The following is a 5,157-nucleotide window of genomic DNA, read 5'->3' on the forward strand; positions in this document are numbered from 1 at the left end:
AAGGATGTTTGGAAACTGATTGTGGTAGCAATTGTACAATTCTGATGAATGTGATTGAACTACGGAAGGATATGATATATGTAACCCAATATTAACTTCCAATTAATAATACATTTTTTAAAAGGAGGGGAGATTGGCACCTCATTCTTCAGAGGACCGGTTAATAATACAGTAGATTTGCAGATCTGACTTGTGCCTCTCATGCCTATCCAAGCAAGGTATTCTTTAAAAAACAGTATGATGAACTAGGTATAGGTTTAGAGAGCAAATCATCAGATTTTTTTATCTTTCTTTTTTTTAAAAGATGATTTTATTGGGGCTCTTACAGCTCTTATAACAATCCATACATTAATTGTATCAACCATATTTGTACCTATGTTGCCATCATTATTTTCTGAACATTAACTTTCTATTTGAGCCCTTGGTATCAGCTCCTCTTTTTTTCTTCCCCACCCCCCTCCCACCCTCTGACCCCTTGCTAAATTATAAATTATTGATTTCATATTGTACACAGACTGCTTTCTCCTTTCCCCATGGATTTTTCCCCCTCTTTTATCCCCACCTTTCCCCTCCCTTCTTGGCGTGGCTACTCCCATTTCTGTTCCTGAGGGGTTTATCTGACCTGGATTCCATGTGTCCCGAGCTTTTATCTGTACCCGTGTACATGCTCCAGTCTAGCCCACAGTGAAAGGCAGGACTGGGGTCATGATAGTGGGGGGTGAGGAAGCCTCAAGGAATCAGAGGAATGTTGTGTGTTTCATCAGCACTATACTGCACCCTGGTTGACTCATTCCTTCCTTGTGACCCTTCTGTGAGGGACTGTCCCATTGTCTATAGATGGGTTTTGGGTCTCTGGTGTGATCCCCTCATTCTGAACAATGTTTGTTTTGGGTCTTCTGCTCCCTGTTACCTGATCCTATGGCCACCTCATCAGACCATCAGTTTTATAATCAACAATTCACATACATTTTGTTTCAACTCATCCATTGCAATCCTCTCAATGTACTATCACATATCCCGCACCCTCCCTGTTTCCTATTTCCATCCTTCCTCCTTTCCTACTGCTTTCCACTTTGTCTTTCGATAAAAAAGCTGCCTTTCGATTATAAATGGTTGATTGTTCTAACATGGGATGAGTTCAGTGCCAGACCGGAAGGATAATGATGGGCCATAGGATTCCAATGGCTCTATTGACCAGTAAGCGTGTTTTTTTTTTTTTTTTAATGATTTTGAGTTTTAGCATGGTGCTCTTAAGAGATCACATGATCTAAGAGATAAGCACCACGTGGAGTCTCATAAAATGGCCGTTATTAATGACAAACTAGTGTTCATCCAAAGGACCCTTGGTTACCATAGGAGCTAAGGATTGCAACTGCTGCCGATGGCAAGGCCAGCCTTCAACCTCATCAAGCTCTCTGTGGAAGAAAGATGAGGCTTTATGTTTCTAAGAAACCCAAAGTGGAGATTCTACTGTGTTCTAGAAGGTCACTGTGAGTCAGAATCAACTGGATGGTAGTGGGTTATTGTTTAGTCAACAGAGGAGGAAAACAGCCCCAGTTAAGAGACAGCTCTCACACACTCCCCAATACCAGAGGGAGAAGCAAAATGAGGGGCAAGAGGAACTGTCCTGTAAGCAGACAGGTCTCCTCCATCCTTCCAAGTGCCTAAGAAATAGGCTAAGCTAGGACAAGTGCGAAAGGAAGAGAATAACAAAGCTGGAGTGAGGTTGAAGGTTTAGATGGAATCTTCTTGGGCTGGACGTTTTAATTCCTGAAAGTGACCAGGAAGCTTGGCAGGCTTCCAGGCATGCTATTAAGAGATAAATTCCGCTGAGCTTCAGAGAAAACAATGATGGGAGAAAAATAAACCTCTCTCATGTTTGCATCCCATGGAGTTCAGTCTGCTCAGCGAACTTGCAGTTCGCAGTGGACCTTGTGTGAAAACTACGAAATAGAAGTGCCCCTTTTGACAGGTGGAGACTGGCTGAGGAGTTTGGCTAAAGGTTCTTGATGGAGTGTTACTATGGCTAGTGGAGTTGTTCATTTGCCTCCTTTCATTTTCAGTTTGCCTTTGAAGTCTGTATGACCTCTCCCCAGCACAGTGTGAACTCTTTAGCATGAAGACCATTCCTTCATGGGCATTCCATTTCTCATCATACCTTTGAGAGGAGCTGGTATACAGGGGATACTCAATAACTATCCATGGAGTTCATCAGAAACCTTATAGGTTCAGTTTGATTGTTACAGCTAGACTTTTAGCTGAAAAGTTAACTAACAGCCTGGGAAAGACTCGTGCTCAGATTCCAGTATTGCTACATGCGATGCAGGTGAATTGGGGGCCAGTCAGGCATATTTCTAAACCTGGGTCTTCTCATCTGTCGAATGGCGATGACCACACCCGGATGACAATGTGCAGTGTGAGTCAAGTGACGTAGCATAGATGAAGCAGTTATCCCAACATTGTGCTTTTGCAGCTGTGCACTCCACCACGCTGTTCCTGGACTTTTCCCTCTCCAACTGCTAGAAAGCACTTTCCCACCTCTATGTTTCTTCCTCTCCCTCCAGGTCCTTCTAGATTATAAACGCAGGTTGAATCCCTCCTCTCTGACACAGAAGAGACACATGTGAGCAGGCCGAAAGACCTTTAAGAAAAGACCAATATTTGCATATCTATTATAACCACTCACTGTTCGACCTGTTTCATTACAATTTCTATTTGGATAATATGTAAGGTCAATACTGTCACTGTTCTGGAAAATTCATTTTTTATTAAAGCAACACGCACTGTATTTATAGAGATAACACCTTAAATGCTACGAGAGGTGGAGCATCAATTGCACGGGGTCCCTTGATGGGGCACATTTACGTGCTCCATGCTTCATGGCGTGTTACAAGGAGAGGGATCTATGACCGCGTGCATGTGTCTTAAAAGTGTCCTCCTTCGGATGCATTGAAAGGAAGGCTGATATTTTGACCACACTTTCTTATAGAAACCCCCTGGTGCAGAGTGACGTAATCTGTTTCTTCAGCAGTGTTTTTCAGAGTTCTATAAGCTTGCACCAGTGAAACAACAATAACAACATGAAGCGAGACACAGTGGCTATGGAGACCACCCCGACTCAAGATGCCCCTACAGGCGTCAGTGGAGCACTGTTCTTCGTCCTGTTTGCAGAGGCTGATTTCGTTTTGGGGAACAGATTGCCAGGCTTTTCTTCCAAGGTGCCTTTTGGATAGACTTGGACTTTCCACTTTTAGGCTAACAGCCAGAATGTTAACAGTTTGCATCACCCAGGAACCTTCGTATTGCTAATGGTGTTGTTTTTAGGTTTTGAGTCACAGCTGCACATCTCATACTGAATATCATGAAGCCCTATCCAGCCCTGGGCCATCCTCACAATTGCTGCCCTGTTTGAGCGCCTCGTTGTAGCCACTGTGTCAATCCATCACCGTGAGGGTCTTCGTCTGTCTTGCTCTTCTTTATCAACACCATGTCCTTGTCCAGGGACGGATCCTTCCTGAGAACATGCCCAAAGGACATGGGATGAAGGCAAATTGCAGGCTTAATTTCAGATAAATCACTTGGAAGAAGACATTGATGGTATTATTTAGAGCACTTAATAGTCCCATTGTACAGTGTGTGTGTGTGTGTGTGTTGTGTGTGAAAAAAGAGCTCTTCTGAGTCCTGACATCACTTTGTTCACACTGCATTCCTAGTAGAGCGCCCTGTGAGCTACCTTCTTGTCTCTCCTAGTGGATGTGAGCTGCTTGCGAGTTGGCACAGCATCTGGCACATACTAGAGTCTCAATAAGTATTTGGTGAATGAGTGAAAACGAATGCCTGACAGGAAGCAACAGCTTCGTCATTGCTCACTAACTCGGCCTCCTTGTGGTGGGGCGGCAGAACACAGTGAGGAGACAATGCCCTTAGACTTTAACCCAAGAAATCTTGAACTCAAATCCGAGTTCTATAACTGATTAGATTGTGGCAATTTATTTGGCTAAATGAATTTCAGTTTTCTCTTTCATTAAGCAAGCAGACATCTATGTTGATTATCCTCTTACAATTCCTGGCACATAGTAGATATAATGCATTATAGTGTCGTTTCTTTTACCTTCTTCATTTTGACCAACAAAGAAGGGAGAATTGTTTGTATTTCCCTGCTTCTCACTTGATTTGGCTTTTTGTATACAAATCTGATGCAAAGATGCAGAATCTTACACATGTGTGTTTTACAGCGCTGTATACAAATGCTCTGACTTTCTCATTCCTTTACATTCAATGAACAAGCCACTCACCTGCTTGTTCTGGTTTGGTGACGTCTGTGGTTTCCAGACCAGGATCTAACAGGCGATTGATTACCTGTCTGTAGAGGCACTAAGATTGTGGCAGCCATAGAATTATGTAGTTATTATTTTTTATTAATGAATCATTTTATTAGGGGCTCTTACAGCTCTTATAACAATCCATGCGTCAATTGTGTCAAACACATTTGTACATATGTTGCCATAATCATTTTCAAAACATTTTCTTTCTGCTTGAGCCCTTGGTATTAGCTCCTCTTTTTTCCCTCCCTCCCCAGCACTCCCAATCTCGTGGCTGCTGATCAATGATAAATTATTACTATTTTAATATCTTTTTAAAAATTTTTTTAAATAATTTTATTTGGGGCTCATACAACTCTTATCACAATCCATACATACATCAATTGTGTAAAGCACATTTGTACATTCATTGCCCTCATCATTCTCAAAGCATTTGTTCTCCATTTAAGCCCCTGACATCAGGTCCTCATTTTTTCCCTCCCTCCCCACTCCCCTTTCCTCATGAGCCCTTGATGATTTCCACATTATTGTTTTTTTCATATATTGCACTGTCCAACGTCTCCCTTCATCCACTTTTCTGTTGTCTGTCCCCCAGGGGGGAAGGTATATGTAGATACTTGTAATTGGTTCCCCTTTTCCAACCTCCCCTCCCTCCACCTTCCTGGTATCGCCACTCTCACCATTGGTCCTGAAGGGATCATCTGCCCTGGATTCCCTGTTCCTATCTGTACCAGTGTACATCCTCTGGTCTAGCCAGACTAGCAAGGTAGAATTCATATCATGATAGTGGGAGCGGGGAGGAAACATTTAGAAACTAGAGGAAAGTTGTATTTTT

This window comes from Echinops telfairi, unplaced genomic scaffold (assembly GCF_000313985.2).
Source record: "Echinops telfairi isolate 266 unplaced genomic scaffold, ASM31398v2 ScPeMD7_443;HRSCAF=831, whole genome shotgun sequence".
Classification (NCBI taxonomy): domain Eukaryota; kingdom Metazoa; phylum Chordata; class Mammalia; order Afrosoricida; family Tenrecidae; genus Echinops; species Echinops telfairi.